Source organism: Bubalus kerabau, chromosome 7 (assembly GCF_029407905.1).
Source record: "Bubalus kerabau isolate K-KA32 ecotype Philippines breed swamp buffalo chromosome 7, PCC_UOA_SB_1v2, whole genome shotgun sequence".
NCBI lineage: Eukaryota > Metazoa > Chordata > Mammalia > Artiodactyla > Bovidae > Bubalus > Bubalus kerabau.
The window spans coordinates 114294226-114312377 of NC_073630.1; positions in this window are offsets into that span (position 1 = coordinate 114294226).

An 18152-nucleotide genomic window follows, 5' to 3' on the forward strand; every position below is an offset into this window, starting at 1 on the left:
TTCAAACTGTGGTTACAGTGAGAAAAGTGGAAAAAAACACTCTTCTCTAAAGCTTGGGAGGCTGTGAACACATTCTTTTAACTTTCCTTCCAAAAAAGATCTATTGAGTAATTATAATTGAGTCTGCTGGCTCCACAGATCTCTGCTTAGCTGAGAACTTTTACCAGAAAGCATTTTATGACACCAACCAGCACCACCAATCCACTTGGATTAAATCAGATGCTCCTTTTCAACACTGTGGTCTTGGCATGCTTGTGTCTTAGACCCCTTCCCCATCCGACCACCTCCTCTATACTTGGAATTCCTGTTTACTTCTTCACCTGCCCCCAAAGACTGGGATCTCTCTAAGGGGGTTCATTGTTTTGGTCACTGTGGTATTCCCCAACTTGTGGCTTAGGGCATGGCGCATAGTAGGTGTTCAATAAATCCTTCTTTGAATGAATGGGTAACTAAATGCCAGCCTTCGTTTTCTGCCATTGCTTGGATAGATCTTGATGCTGCAGCTTGGTCACAGCAGAGCAAAGACAACGTGGTCCAAAGTCTTCCCTTATTACATCTATCTCGTACAACTATAAAACACTGCAAAATGCCCACCCAGCAGAAACTAATTCCTGCATGGTCAATTTACAGTAAGTGCTTTTGGAATTTGCCTCAACTGTGGTATCAGAATTTGAAGGTTCCAATTACTGGGAAAACAATTCCCATTACCAACAGAAGAATCAGGAGGAGGAACGTTCAACTAGGTTGGCATATGAACAGCTTAGTGTAAATAATGGATTATCAGAATTTCTACATCACCAAGAGAAATGGCAAAGAAGAACAAAGTCTCTGTCCAAATGTTCAGGCCCTCATTTCCTACTTTTCCAGTAAATTTGTCTTAGCTGCAATACTTAACATTTGCATATCTCAGTTTCTATGGAGGCATATTAGTCTTCCCAAAGCCTTATAAAATCAGAGCCTTAGGCATCTTAGATTACACTGTTTCTTAACATTTTCTGACTCATGTTCCTCAGAATCACACTATTGAAAAATCTGGGTGTCATCCACCTTTTATAAGAAGGCAGTGAATAGCATACATTGAAATAAACTATTATTCTATTTATCATCTACATTAAGAACTTAAAAATTGCAAGGGTGAGGTTTATATTATTATTGCTATTTACAGTGGGTTGATACTGTCCCTCCAAAAAATTCATGTTCACTTAGACTCTCACAATGTGTTCTCTTTGAAAACGTAATTAGTTAAGGACTACAGATGAAACCATTCTGGTTTAGGGTGATTTTTCCAGTAGTCATGTACGAGTGTGAGAATTGGACCATAAAGAAGGCTGAGTGCCAAGAATTGTTGCTTCTGAATTCTGGCGCTGTAGAAGACACTTGAGAGTTCCCTGGACTGTAAAAAGATCAAACCAGTCAATGTTGCAGCAGCAGCCATTGGAAGGACTGATGTGGAAGCTGAAGCTCCAATATTTCAGCCACCTGATGGGAAGAGGCAACTCACTAGAAAAGACCCTGATGCTGGGAAAGATTGAAGGCAAAAGGAGAAAGAGGCAGCAGAGGATGAAATGATTAGATAGCATCACCAACTCAATGGATATGAGTTTGCGCAAACTCAGGGAGATAGTGAAAGTCAGGGGAGCCTGGTGTGTTGCAATCCATGGGATCACAAAGAGTCAGACCCAACTTAGCAACTGAACAACAACAATTAAATCCATTAACTTGTATCCTTATGAAAACAGGGAGGGGACAGAGAGACACACAGGGAAAAGGCGATGAGAAAATACAGCAGCGGAGGTCAGACTTCAGCTGCCACTTCCCAGGAGCCTCCAGAAGCTGGAAGAAGCAAAGAAATATCCCCGATTATAACCTCTGGCAGGAGTGTAGTCCTGCTTGATATTTTGATTTCTAATCTACAGAACTGTGAGAGTCTAACTTTCTGTTGTTTAAGCCACCCAGTTTTTGGTACAGCATTAGAAAACTAAAAAACTGGTTTTGAAAGCACCAAAGCAGTAATTGCATCATTGGTTGAAAACGGTAAAAAATAATATTACATTAATAAAAAGACAATTCTTTTTACTTCAGGAATACTTCAGTATTCTTGCCTTGAGAACCCCATGAACAGTATGAAAAGGCAAAAAGATAGCACACTGAAAGATGAACTCCCCAGGTCGGTAGGTGCCCAATATGCTACTGGAGATCAGTGGAAAAATAACTCCAGAAAGAATGAAGGGATGGAGCCAAAGCAAAAACAATACCCAGTTGTGGATGTGACTGGTGATAGAAGCAAGGTCCGATGTTGTAAAGAGCAATATTGTATAGGAACCTGGAATGTTAGGTCCATGAATCAAGGGAAATTGGAAGTGGTCAAACAGGAGATGGCAAGAGTGAATGTCGACATTATAGGAATCAGAGAACTAAGATGGACTGGAATGGATGAATTTAACTCAGATGACCATTATATCTACTACAGTGGGCAGGAATCCCTTAGAAGAAATGGAGTAGTCATCACAGTCAACAAGAGTCCAAAATGCAGTACTTGGATGCAATCTCAAAAACGACAGAATGATCTCTGTTCGTTTCCAAGGCAAACCATTCAATATCACAGTAATCCAAGTCTATGCCCCAACCAGTAATGCTGAAGAAGCTGAAGTTGAATGGTTCTATGAAGACCTACAAGAACTTTTGGAACTAATACCAAAAAAAGATGTCATTTTCATTAGAGGGGACTGGAATGCAGAAGTAGGAAGTCAAGAAATACCTGAATTAATAGGCAAATTTGGCCTTGGAGTACAGAATGAAGCAGGGCAAAGGCTAATAGAGTTTTGCCAAGAAAATGCACTGGTCATAGCAAACACCCTCTTCCAACAACACAAGAGAAGACTCTACACATGGACATCACCAGATGATCAACACTGAAATCAGATTGATTATATTCTTTGCAGCCAAAGATGGAGAAGCTCTATACAGTCAGCAAGAGCAAGACCAGGAGCTGACTGTGGCTCAGATCATTAACTCCTTATTGCCAAATTCAGACTTAAATTGAAGAGTGTGGGGAAAACCACTAGACCATTTAGGTATGACCTAAATCAAATCCCTTATGATTATACAGTAGAAGTGAGAAATAGATTTAAGGGACTAGATCTGATAGACAGAGTACCTGATGAACTGTGGAAGGAGGTCCATGACATTGTATAAGAGACGGGGATCAAGACCATCCCCAAGAAAAAGAAATGCAAAAAAGCAAAATGGCTGTCTGAGAAGGCCTTACAAATAGCTGTGAAAACAAGAAAAGCGAAAAGCAAAGGAGAAAAGGAAAGATATGCCCAGTTGAATGCAGAGTTCCAAAGAACTTCAGGAGAGATAAGAAAGCCTTCCTCAAAAAAAAAAAAAAAAAAAAAAAGAAAGCCTTCCTCAGTGGTCAGTGCAAAGAAACCAAGGAAAACAATAGAATGGGAAAGAGTCTCTTCAAGAAGATTCTCTTCAAGAAAATTAGAAATACCAAGAGAACATTTCATGCAAAGATGGACTCAATAAAGGACAGAAATTGTATGGACCTAACAGAAGCAGAAGATATTAAGAAGAGGTGGCAAGAATACACAGAACTGTACAAAAAAGATCTTCATGACCCAGAAAATCATGATGGTGTGATCACTCACCTTGAGCTAGACATCCTAGAATACGAAGTCAAATGGGCCTTAGGAAGTATCACTATGAACAAAGCTAGTGGAGGTGATGGAATTCCAGTTGAGCTATTTCAAATCCTAAAAGATGATGCTGTGAAAGTGCTGCACTCAATATGCCAGCAAATGTGGAAAACTCAGCAGTGGCCACAGGCCTGGAAAACGTCAGTTTTCATTCCAATCCCTAAGAAAGGCAATGCCAAAGAATGTTCAAACTAACACACAGTTGCACTCATCTCACACGCTAGTAAAGTAATGCTCAAAATTCTCCAAGCCAGGCTTCAGCAATATGTGAACCATGAACTTCCAGATGTTCAAGTTGGTTTTAGAAAAGGCAGAGGAACCAGAGATCAAATTGCTAACATCCGCTGGATCATCAAAAAGGCAAGAGAGTTCCAGAAAAACATCTATTTGTGCTTTATTGACTGTGCCAAAGCCTTTGACTGTGTGGATCACAATAAATTGTGGAAAATTCTGAAAGAGACGGGAATACCAGACCACCTGACCTGCCTCTTGAGAAACCTATATGCAGGTCAGGAAGCAACAGTTAGAAATGGACATGGAACAACAGACTGGTTCCAAATAGGAAAAGGAGTTCATCAAGGCTGTATATTGTCACCCTGCTTATTTAATTTATATGCAGAGTACATCATGAGAAACCCTGGGCTGGAATCAAGATTGCTGGGAGAAATATCAATTACCTCAGATATGCAGATGACACCACCCTTATGGCAGAAAGTGAAGAGGAACTAAAGAGCCTCTTGATGAAAGTGAAAAAGGAGAGGCAAAAAGTTGGCTTAAAGCTCAACATTCAGAAAACTAAGATCATGGCAGCTGGTCCCTCACTTCATGGCAAATAGATGTGGAAACAGTAGCTGACTTTATTTTTTGGTGCTCCAAAATCACTGCAGATGGTGATTGAGGCCATGAAATTAAAAGACGCTTACTCCTTGGAAGGAAAGTTATGACCAACGTAGATAGCATATTCAAAAGCAGAGACATTACTTTGCCAACAAAGGTCCATCTAGTCAAGGCTATGGTTTTTCCAGTGGTCATGTATAGATATAAGAGTTGGACTGTAAAGAGGGCTGAACGCAGAACAATTTATGCTTTTGAACCATGGTGTTGGAGAAGACTCTTGAGAGTCCCTTGGACTGCAAGGAGATCCAACCAGTCCATCCTAAGGGAAATTGTTCATTGAAAGGAGTGATGTTAAAGCTGAAACTCCAGTACTTTGGCCACCTGATGCGAAGAACCGACTCATTGGAAAATACCCTGTTGTTGGGACAGATTGAAGGCAGGAAGAGAAGGGGTTGACAAAGGATGAGGTGTTTACATGGCATCACTGACTTGATGGATATGAGTTTGGGTAAACTCCAGGAGTTCGTTATGGACAGGGAGGCCTGGTATGCTGTGGTTCATGGGGTTGCAAAGAGTCGGACATGACTGAACAACTGAACTGAACTGAAAAAGATAATAAGAAATAATTTTATCACCAAGATCAGTATGAGGAAGCAGAAATTCTTAGAAAGCATTCAGAAAACTGGGTTTCCTTTTGCCACAGCCATGGTCTGTGGTAAATATAGAACGAAAATGTACTGATTGGGTGGATAATCAGTATTGGTCTCAAATGACAAAAAAAAAGTGGTCAACTGAATATCAGCTTGAATACATCCTTTCAGATAGAGGGTTTAAAATAAAACTGATAGTGAAATGAGGAATTGCAGAACTCTATAACTGTGTTAGTTGCTCAGTTCTATCTGACTCTCTGAGACCCCATGGACTGTAGCCTGCCAGGCTCCTCTGTCCATGGGATTCTTCGGGCAAGAATACTGGAGTGGGTTGCCACTCCGTTTTCCAGGGGATCTTCCTGACCCAGGGACTGAACCCAGGTCTTCCACATTGCAGGCAGATTCTTTACCATCTGAGCCATCAGGAAAGCCCCATTAAACCTTGGGAATCTCCAGGCAAGAATACTGGCATAGAGAGCCATTTCCTTGTCTGGGGGATCTTCCTACCCAGCAATCGAATCCTGGTCTCCTATATTGCAAGCAGATTCTTTACCACTGTGCAACCAAGGGAAGCCTAATTATAGGACCTTTTTATATAAAAATGTAAGGCATTATTATATAAAAGTACTGGGTATCATTAGCACTTCTCCAGAGCTCACGCATTTCAGACATTTCTCCAGGGCTGGCTCATCACCACCCTGTCCGTTGGACATGCTGCTGCTCTCCATGAAATGGAAGGCACATACCAGAATGGAAGCTCCAAAAGCATGGGGAATTTGACCTGTTTGTTTGATGAACCGTGCCTGGCACATACTAGACACTCAGTAAACACTTGGTGAATTACAGGAAACTGAGACTTGCTCAAGGAAACACAGCTAGTGCACAATGAAACCTGGACTCCAAGATTTGAGCCCAGGTAATATTATTTCTGGAATCATACTCTCAACCAGCATCCCAACCTGCCACTGACAGTGCAAGCGGAGATTTAAATCTCAACATATGTAAACAAACCAACGCTAACCATTTCAGAAAATCTGCAAAATAGAGAATAGGAAATAATCACCTGGTAACCTACCACTCTGCTGGTCAGCATTGACATTTTGTTAATATTTCCTCCTAAGGCTCTTTCCTTGTGTTGTGTGTGTGTGTGTGTGTGTGTGTGTGTGTGTTAGTCACTCAGTCGTGTCCGACTCTTTGTGACCTCATGGACTATAACCTGCCAGGCTCCTCTGTCCATGGAAATTTTCCAGGCAAAAATACTGGAGTGGGTAGTCATTCCCTTCTCCAGAGGATCTTCCCAATCCAGGGATGGAACCCCGTTTCTCCTGCTTTGCAGGCAGATTCTTCACCATCTTTGTGTTATATATATTTTCCCCAAAGGTATATTAAAACTCTAAATACAGATTCTGCTTTTAAATTTAGCGTTCTAGCAGATCATATTTCTATGCCATTATAAATTCTTCATAGATAAAGCATCACATGCTGCACTGAGAGGTTGTTACCTGCTTTACTTCTATTCCCAGGCGTTTGGTGTAAGTCATTTTCACTGTATATTTTGTCCCTGCAAATAGTTCTCCGGCAAATATCTTGGCTCATAATCTTTTCATAATATTTATTACAATATTTAACATACTTATATTAAATATAAACTTTGAATACATATTTACAATAATAAAATATCCTTACGGTAAATTCTTAGAGCGAAAAAGACAAAAAAAAGAAAGACTCCTAGGTCAAGTGGTACAAAATTGTAAAGGCTCTTATTAGTAATACTGACAAAATGATTTCCAAAATGGACATGCCTATTTATCCTTTCATCAGCCATATATGGAAGTGGGAATAGGTTATGATGGATCTTCTGTACTAAATACACTAAAATACTAATTTCATAAGCAATAAATGTTATCTCATTATTTTAATTTGCATTTCCTACAGGAATATATATGTATAGGAAAGTGAGTGGGTGAAGTTTTTATGTGTATGCAAAATAGAGAAAGGAAAAGAACATATCTATACTCCCACCAATTCACTCCCAGAGAAACAGTCAAGAGAAATCAGTGTGTCTACCACAGTTGTTTTGCTCATAATACCCTTGACTGGAGACAACTCAAATGTCTATCATGAGTAGAATGGAGAAAGCAATTCGAGTATATTCACAAAATGAGACACTACAGAGAAATTCTAAAAAGAATGAATTGCTACATGCAACAACATGGCTACCAGATGTTGCTGTTCAGTCACTAAGTCGTGTCTGCCTCTTTGCGACCCCATGGACTGCAACACGCCAGGCTCCCCTGTCCTTCATTATCTCCTGGAGTTTGCTCAGATTCAGGTCCATTGAATCGGTGGTGCTATCTAACCATTTCATCCTCTCCGCAGATATGAGTGTTACATAAAAGAAGTCAGGCACAAAGGAAATACTGCACAATTTCATTTATACTGTGTTCAAGGACAGGCAAAACTAACCAATGATAATGCAACTCAGAATAGTAATGGGGAAAGAGAGAGTGGGTATCAGTGGAGAAAGGCAGGCTTCTGGGTGCTGGAAAGCTTCTAAATTTTGATCTGCATGCTGGGCAGATGAGCACACACAGGTGTAGAAATTCATTGGGCTTAAAATTAGCTCAATTTATCATATAAAGCTTATACCATTATATAGGTAAAACTGTAAAAATAAAAATAAACAACAAAGCATGGATTTTGAATGACCACATAAGAATACAGACCCTCCCGTAAAAGTCCTTTAAGCTAAACGGTTCATTGCTCCATTTTATGGGAGTAAGAATTGGCTTTGGGATGATATCATGCTTTGCTGTTCAGGGAGTTCAATAATGAGCTCACTGAACTATTTACACATATGTTTGAAGGTTATAGAAAACTGGAATGGTGCCCAAAAGACTTAAAGAGTAAAGGAAGTCATTTTAGCAATTACCATCTGGCAAATCTACCACTTCAGTTATTATTTAAATAACACTTTAAGGAACAAAAAAATGATAAGCATAAAAAGGAAAAAAAGCATCATGAAAATCTTCAGTAACTGGGGAAAGACACAATACCCTGAGTCAGAAGAACTGCATTTTCATCCTAGTTCTACAATAAATGATTTCAAACACCAGTTTCTCTGGTTTTCTTCTCCCTTTTTCTTTTCAGTCTCCTTTAGTGCCTCCCAATCTTCCTGTCTTCCTTTAAATGTTGGTGTGCCCCAGGGCGTGTCTCCCTAGATAATTGCATATAATTTTAGGACCTTAAGTACCATCTGTAAGCCAATGCCTCCCAGATTTATATCTCTGGACTTGACCTCTCACCTCAACTTCAGACTTTTGTGACTGCTAGCTTGACAACTCCATTAGGGGTCTAATAGACATCTCAAACATAAGATCTTGATTTTCCATACATTCTCCATTCCCAGCTTCTCCACTTCAGGACAAGATAACCACACTCTGCTCAAAAATCCCAAACCCAAAAATAGAGAAAGATCATAAAATGAGAGACAAACCCACTCCTATTTTCTCTTCTACTCATAGTACTTATCACCACTTTCCATTTCATATATTAATATTTTTATCATCTGCCTCTCCAAAACAGAATGAAAGCAGGGACTGTGATAATTGTTGTATTAACAAAGTGCTTAGTACGTTGCAGGCTTCCTTGTAAAGGAAGGGCTTTCTTCCTTTCTTTACAGCTAGTAAAGAATCTGCCTGCAATGCAGGAGACCCGGGTTTGATCCCTGGGTTGGGAAGGAAGATCTGCTGGAGAAGGGAGAGGGTACCTAGTCCAGAATTCTTGGACTTCCCTGGTGACTCAGCTAGTAAAGAATCTGCCTACAATGCTGGAGACCTGGGTTCCATCCCTGGGTTGGGAAGATCCCCTGGAGAAGGGAACGGCTGCCCACTCCAGTATTCTGGCCTGGAGAATTCCATGGACTGTTCCATTAGGTCTCAAAGAGTCGAACACAACTGAGCGACTTTGATTTAGTATTTTGTAGGCACCTGGAATACACTGGTTCAATGAACGATTGATATATTGAACATCGTATATTTCTGATGAAAAAATTACTGATAATAACTTTAAAGGACCGCCTTTAGTAGTACCGTCATCACTGGGTTGCTGTGAGGTTTAAAAATGAGATACGCTATGTGTGTGCTAAGTTGCTTCAGTCATGTTCAACTCTGCAACCCTATGGACTGTAGCCCGCCAGGCTCCTCTGTCTGTGGGATTCTCCAGGCAAGAATACTGGAGTGGGTTGCCATGCCCTCCTCCAGGGAATCTTCCAGACCCAGGCATTGAATCCGCATCTCCTGTAGCTTCTGCGCTGCAGGCAGATTCTTTACCACTAAGCACCAGAGAAGCCTGAAGTACACTATAGAAAATGTCATTTTTTGCAATAAATGGCAGATTGCTCTGCTGGTCTCCGAGGACAATGGTCTCACAACTCCGACACTGACTTCTGTAGGCAGAAGTCAGAAAGTTTGTGTTTAAATCCTGACTGTGTCCATGATTACTGGGGGGCCCTTAGGTTCTGTGTGTAATCTCTCTGGATCTAGGAACTCTCATCTATAAATTGAAGGTAATGAAACCTGCCTCACAAGGACAATGCAAATCTCTTTAAATGATACAATGTTTAGGAGTATGCCAAGCAACTACACGGTCTTCCAAAAAAAAAAGACAAATGACCAAAAAAACAAGCATCTGCATTTATGTAAATTATGCTGTGTATCATTATGCTTTCATGAGAGGCCAAGTATTATTTTTAAATAATATTTACTTCCCTATTTCTCTTTATAAATTTAAACTTACTGTGGAAATTGTAAACTATCCATAAAAAAAATTTTTTTTAATGAAAGTTACCTAGAATTCTTCCTCCCAGAGATAACCACTGCTAATATTTTGGTTATATATTTTTCAAGTCTTTTTAATGTACGTATCTGCATGTGTGCATGCTCAGTCACTCAGTTGAGTCCAGCTCTTTGCCTATCTATGTTGTATGGTGTTTTACTCTGTCGTGTTAACAATGTCATACAAATTCTTAAAGCCCATGGCTTATAAAATCTGTACTTATTTTTTCTGAACTCTTATTGACGGTCTATTGGGTTGATTTACATGTATATAACTATAATATTTTTAATAATTTTTTGTGATTATTTCCATAGGTAAAATTTCCAAATGAAATGCTTGGATAAAAGGGGGTTAAACTTTTGAAGCTTTTGATGCATCTTGCCAAATTTCTTCCAAAAAAAACCACTGTGCCAATTTACACTAAAGCCAGCAGCATATTATTGCCTATATCATCACATCTACATGAAATATTGAATTTCAGGGTGGGAAAAAAAAACATGAATACCATTTTGATAAATAAACAATTTCTATTAATTTTATAATATTTAAAACTATACTTTAATATCAATTTTTAGTAATGACATCATTATATTTATAAAAATTTGTTTTATGATATTTTTGTTTTCAAAAGAAAATTTTTTAAATCCACCATCCAGTAATAGTGATTGTCAAACTCTTGCTGAGTATAATTCCAGACACCTCTCTATGGATAGAAAAACATAAGGGCAAGTTGGTAGTTAGGTGAGGAGGGGAGAAAGAAGGGGGAAAGAAGTTTTATTAGAAATACAGGCAATTCTCCTTATTTGTGGATTCTGTGTTTATTAATTTCCTACCTGCTGTGCTGTGGTTATCATTTCACAATATATGCAATATAAACCCAATAAATTAAATTAAACATGCCCTTGCAATGCGCACACACATGAGTACCAAACCACATCACACATGACTACAAGTTCCCCCAGGACTGGGACAGGCCTGGGCAGCAACAGCTATCCTTGTCAGGGAAAGCCAACCACTCAGGGACCACTGCTCCAAGTCCAGGAGCCCGCACTGCATGGCGCACATTGACAGTCTGAAGCTGACCTAGAAAGAAACAGCTGCCTTGCTGTATTTCACTGATTCTAAGACACACACTATTTTCACATTTTAACATCTCTGAAAATGAAGTGTGCCTTATAATTGATGTCACGCCAAGGCTTAATTGGTAGAGGTTTTTGTTTCTTAGAGATATACAAAAAATGACAGTGCAGTTACAGATGATGCCTACAAATGATGGCATCTTTGAATGAACAGACAACAGTGCCCTAGACCTGGAAAAGCAACCCATCAATGATGCAGGGGGAACTGTGGGTGATTGGCAGGCAGAGAAGAAGGTTTGGGTAATTGGTGCAGAAAATGGCAAAGGTGAGTGAGTAGGAGGATTCACAATCACAGACAAGGAATATTTTAGTTGAAAGACTGCTCAAAGGTCACTTGTCCGCGATCATCATCTTCACATATTTGAAGGGCTGCCATGTGGAAAGAGGGAACACACCGGTGCTCCGCAACCCCTGAGGACAAATCAGGACCAACCAGTGCAGTAAATGATGTGGCTTTGGCCTCAAAAAAAGCCAGAATTTAAAAGTTTTTGTTTTCTGAACAAATTGGATGAACCTCCATGTGAAGAAGTAAGGTTAGTTGGAAGAAGTCAGCAAGAGGCATGATGCTTTAGAAAGCATCTCTGCCTTCAAGTTGAGATCTGACAGAGCAACTTCCCTTCCAGTTTAAAGAAATGAAAACTTGGAAAATATATACCCATTTTAGCCCTTACCCATAAATTATTTTATATAAATAAATGGAGATATGTGTATAAGGAGGTTAATTGCAGAGTAAGAAAAATTCGATCAATATATCCATTCACTGGGATATGGTTCAATAAATACAGCATGATGAAATATACAACTGTTGAAGAGAACCGTTATGAAAGCCACGTACCAGCAAAGTAAACTGCATGTGGTGAAGTCTTGACACAAAACCATATCTTCACTGATTGCGAAAATCTCATGTCTGCACATAGACAAGGGCTAGAAACAGGAAAACAGGTTATTCTTCGAGGGGCAGAATTGTAGGTTAGTTTTCTCTGTTTTTAATTTTTGATTTCTGTTATTGTTGTGCTTAAGCAATTTATGTTGTGGGGAAGTTAGTACCCGCTACTACTTTGAAGGACACAAGGGGGTGGGCCTCTCCAAGATGGAAAAAAAAAAAAAAAAAGGCACGGTAAGCTCCCAGTGCTCCTTTCCAAAGCATTAATATTTATAAAAGATGATCTTAAGTTCATTGGACCTAATTACTCAACAAATAGACCCACTAGGTATTTCTAGGTATTTCTTTCAGACTAAAGATTCCATAAAAAAACTACCAAGACAATGAGAGCAAAGTGAACCAAGAGATTTTTGGAAACCTCTCATAGTCTCTACATTCGAAGAGTATAAAAGGCAAAACTGGATGATTAAAAATCAATGAATCTAGTGTAATAAATCATATAATCTACACGAGCACAAAATAGATGTGGGAGACGGGAAGAGAAATAATCTAGCTATATGGAAAGCATCAAGGTAAGCTACATGGAAAGAATAAGTTCTGAGGGTGTTTGTTTCATTTCACCTAAATAACAAATGCTCTAATGTTTAAAAATCAAATAAACTGGTTTATATTGAGTGATCACAATCTCCTCCCCCACTCACCACCAAATCCTCAGTCCTACTCCCTAGAACATATTTCTTTCAAACATTAATATCTTACCTACTTTTCCTGGTAATTATCTCATCACTAAACAAGATACTCACACTGCTATATCTTGCTTTATACATTTAAGACCTTCTATATTGACTTCCAATATTAATCAGTCAATCCTAAAGGAAATCAATCCTGAATATGCATTGGAAGGACTGATGCTGAAGCTGAAGCTCCAATATTTGGCCACCTGATGCAAAGAACTGATTCACTAGAAAAGACACTGATGTTGGGCAAGATTGAAGACAGGAGGAGAAAGGGATGACAGAGGACGAGATGGTTGGATGGCATCACTGACTCGATGGACATGAGTTTGAGTAAGCTCTGGGAGTTGGTGATGGACAGGGAAGCCTGGCGTGCTGCAGTCCATGGGGTTGCCAAGAGTCAGACATAACTGAGCGATGGACCTGAACTGAAGAAAAGATGTATAGTGGATAAAATGCTTGCATCTTTCATGTCAGAAAATATGTAAATAATACCTTATACTCTGAATTGATAATTTGCTGTGTATAATACTAGGTTGACTATAATTATCTCTTTCAATTTTGAAAATATTGCTCTCCTGTTTTCTAGTGTTGCTATGATTAAGTTTGAAGCCATTCTGAATTCTGAATCTTGTCTCTGTCTCTCTTTGTCTCTCTCTCGTATTTATTCCAAGTGTTCTACAATTTCACACTAATGTGCCTGGAGGTAAGTAAGGTCTTCTTGCTGACTGTGGGCTGAGCAATCAGGAACCAGTCAATACAGAAGTTCACATACTTCAGTTAGGGAAGACATACTCACATTAGACCTCTGATCAGTTAATCCTTTCCATTTTCTCTGTCTTCTCTTTCTGAGTCTCCTAATGTACTGATGGGGGAGTCCCTGGGTTAAGCTTTTAATTTTCCTGTTTTTCTTCCTTCTTGTCCATCATTTTTCCTTTTGGTGGGCGACAAAGTCACCTTTCAACTTTTAATAAACTTTTTACTTTTTTAGAGGTGTGTGAAATAAAAATGATGTCTTTCCCCCAAAAGAGCTCTTTATTGTTCTGTTTCCTTTTCCCAAGTATCCTACTGATACTTTAAATGCATAACAAATTTTCTTACCTTTCTGAAGATATTAGTTGTAGATGTTTTAAGTTTTCCCCTGATGCCAGCATGGTTTGTTTTATTGAGTTCCTTTTCGTTGTTGTTTTCTGTTGGTTTGTTTGTTTCACTGGTTGGTTCTCTGGGGGATTTGGTACATTTTTGTCACTTTCATGTGGAGGGCCTTCCTTAAATACCTGGATTGCCCATTTGCTTTTTTTTTTTTTTAAGAGCAAAGCACCAAATGTTTATCTGAGGCACTGTGAGCATGGGCAGAGACTTAATTGCTGGGTTTTACTTGGGATAATGAAAGGGCACGCCATCCTTGTGGATGGAAAGCTCCATTTGTCTGTCTCTGCGAAGCTCTCCTTTAGAGCTACTTTGTTTCACTACAAAATGATCTTTCAATCTGCTGCTCGAGAGCTTCAGAAAATAGGTATATATGCTGAGATGCTGGCCTTCTGGGGAAACAGGGAAGGGTGCTGATGGCCTTGCAGTTTGTTATATGAAGCACTCTTAATCTTCTGTTCTAGCCTCATCCCATACCCCCTCACTCTCCCCAGACCTTGGTGTCCCTGAGAACAGAGTCCCACGAGTTTAATTTTCCAAAGGTGAGGAAGGGACCACCTCGAGGAAGGGTAAAGGAGGGAGCCAGGTCTGCCAACCCCCAGTTTCAGCCTGCGTGCCCCCCCTCAACCTTCCACTGCTCCTGGTGTTCTTCTCGCAGAGCCTCTCAGAAACTCCAGGGGCAAGTCATCTGCAGGCACTTAAGTGGGAACTTTCTCTGCTCTGCTAAGTGGTCTGCCGTGCCTGCATCTGTTTCCTATCTTCAGAACAGTGGTTGAACCGTTCCCTTCATTGCCGTCTCTTCCTACTCATTTTGTCCTTTGCAGACCAGTGTATTTTCTCTTCTGCCACTATTTCAAGGGTATGGGAGGTGGGGAGGGAGAAGAGAAAGGCATGTGTGTGGACCTTTGCTATGACTAACTGGAAGCCTCATGTCAATTTCCAAGATACAGTGGAACCAGCCAAGTGGAGAACCTAAATGAGACAGTCCAGGGAGAGTCATATGTGCTGGGTCTCTAGCAGATGTAAAAAATAAACTCTCCGTGGATGAAATCTTCTGCCTGCTCCAGAAAAGACACTGAAGGAGCATAGCACTCAGTTTTCAAGCTCAAGATCTGGAAGGATATAGGCTTCATCCCAGGTCACTTACTTAGTAGCTGGGTATCTATTGGGGAAATTTAACTACTCTGGTTTCCCCATCTGTCCAATAATGAGTATAATCAAACCTACCTGATGCCTGTATTGAGCGCATTAAATGAGATGATGCCTTGTGAAGACTTAGCACCATATATAGCAAAAGAGTAAGGACCAGACTATCGTCATCACCATCACCATTAACAGCGTCATCATATGCCTACACAAATACACTGTAATAGGGAACATTTGACTGAAGAGACAAAAGTAATTTAGATGAGCAGGAAAAAAAAAAACTGTACAAAGAGTCAGTGATGGCATCATGAATTCCTTACACTGGATTATGTTTACTGAGAAAACACCAGAGTTATTTGAAGGAGTAAACTAAATATGAGTATTTGTATAGATATTACTTAGGAATCTCTCACATAGGCATTTACTAAGTGATAGCTATTATTATTATATGTCATAAGAAAGAGACAAAGAAGACACTTTGAAAGTTCAGAAATGGGAAGCTGGGATTAAACTACAAAAGAGATTGACTGGCAGGTTTAAACACTGGCTTAGAAGAACACTCTGATATATCAGACAATCCCTGGGAATGACGAGGTACCTGGTTATGTTCTCCTATAGGACCGGGTACTTACCTCAGTATGTCTCATTCCCTGGCTGAATTTGCCTTTATGTTCCCAGCACCCAGCACAGGATCTCACATATAATCATTTTTGATAGGAACCAAAAACTGCTTAAATTATCTCCATAACCATTTTTAAGAGCAAGCACGAGGATATAGGAAGGACAGAAAATAGCTGGTTTGGCACGCCCCCAGATATTTCATATCCATATTTTTTTTTAAGTTTTCTTGTGCATGAATCAGGTACATTGATCAGCACTAAAATAAACAAGTCACTTTGACTCCCACTCTTTCCACAGATCTTCAAGGTTTCCCGCATGGCACCAGTGATAAAGAATCTGCCTGCCAATGCAGAAGATACAAGAGAGGTGAGTTTGATCACTTGATCAGGAAGATCCCCTCGACATGGAAATAGCAACCCATTCCAGTATTCTTGCCTGGGAAATTCCATGGAGAGAGGAGCCCGGAGGGCTACAGTCCATGGGCTTGCAAAGAGTAGGACACCACTTAGCACACACACACAAGGCTGGCTGAGCCCACCTGGAAATAACAGTATTGATTTCCTTCTTTGGAAAAAGATTGATAACAAGAATTTCAGGAAAGCCCTACAGGGCTGACTGTATTTCTTTTTACCTCATGCATTTACCATGCTTTTCTCATTAGCCAGACATTTTGTCACAGATTATTAAAATGAAACAACGCTTGTTAAAACAAATAGAAGAAAGATGCTCTCTGTAATGGCTTGAATTTTACTCTTTGTAGACATGCCAAATTGCAGGATTATACAATGTTTCCTGTCACCAAAGGGAATGAGTGACTTTGTCTGCACGGTCCCCAAAGTCAAGAAGAATCCTACGATGAAATCTTATATTTTGAAGGTGTATTTATAGCTCTCAGCATGCTTTCATGCACTTATATCATTTGGTTCTATCAAGCCATCGGTAAGAATAGTTCCATTTTTGTAATGAAAAAATAAGGACTCAATGAGGTTTAGGTGATGCAAATCAAGGGATTGAGAGTACATAACATGGCTGAAAAGTAGCTGGAAGAGCAGAAGTTGGGAAGAAGGAGGTCTGGGTGCCCTTCTTGGCCCTGAGTCTAATAAACTGTGCAACCGTGGGCAAGTTGCCTCATCATTCTGGGTCCCAGCTTCCTAATTTGAGAAATAAAAAGGCTAAACGAAGCATGGTCCCGATACTAATACTCTGAATTGCAGAATCCGGATTTACTAAACTCTTTCCATAGTACAGCACAAGTTAGATCACTCTCTGGGATTAAAACTCTTCTGTTACTAATGAACCCAATGGATCTTTGTTTCTCAGTTTCTAGTTCCTCACTTTGATTGACAACAAACTATTAATATATACAAATAGATTGAGTACCTGCTATCTGTCAAGGATGATTTGTGGTTGTTCAGCCGCTCAGTCATGTCCAACTCTTTGAGACCCCATGGACTGCAGCACGCCAGGCCTCCCTGTCCTTTACCATCTCCCAGAGCTTGCTTAAACTTATGTCCATTGAGTCGGTGATGCCATCCAAACATCTGGTCCTCTGTCATCCCTTTCTCCCACACCTTCTATCTTTCTCAGCATCAGGTTTTTTGGGTTTTTTTTCCAATAAGTCAGCTCTTTTCCAATGAGTCAGGGATGATACAGGGCAGTAATGACGCCAAGGTGAAGAGGCCTGGTCTCTGCCCTCAAGGAACCTACTGCCTAGAGGAGACACAAGAGCAGATATAAAGCTATGTTGTGACTACAGCAATGGGGAGACTGTGTACAGAGGTCTCAAGGAAGCATTAAAAAAAAAAATAGCCAACTCAGGTCTGTCGTCCTTAAGGAGTGATGTTTGGGTTGACTCTTGGTGATGGATTGAAACAGACATTGTGGTGAGTAGTAGCAGACACACAGTTGGGAAGGCAGGGTGCATCCAGAGAACAGCCAGTCCTTCTGCAGTGGGGATGGAGCTGGTAGAAGGAGCCACGCACAGAGCAAGGCTGAGGTTAGAAAAGTGGACCAGATCCAATCACGCTGACTCTGGTTGATGATGCGGTTCACCGGTTTCATTGATTGACATTCTCCCTTGCTCCCAAAAGGATTTGAGGTGGTTTAAAGGACGGTAACAACAAAGAGCAAAAATTCAGATTGGCTTAAATAATAAAGGGGTGTATTTGGTTCAGATTAAGAAGAAGCCTACTGAAGCCCTAGTCAACTATTTCAGTGATCTTCAGACCCTTCGGATGACTGCCCCCCTCTATGAATATGTTTCTTTGAAACAGGCAGTTGATAAAAATCAAGTCTTTTGTCTTTTACAAGGACAGTGAGGATGGCATTGCCATCATTGTGGGGATAAAGGCCAGTCCTCTGTTGGGAGAATGCGATGTGCTCCAGGAACGGGAAATGAGCTCTTCCTGCTCCCCAGGTTCTGTCTTTGTGTCTGACGGACTCACACAGACTGC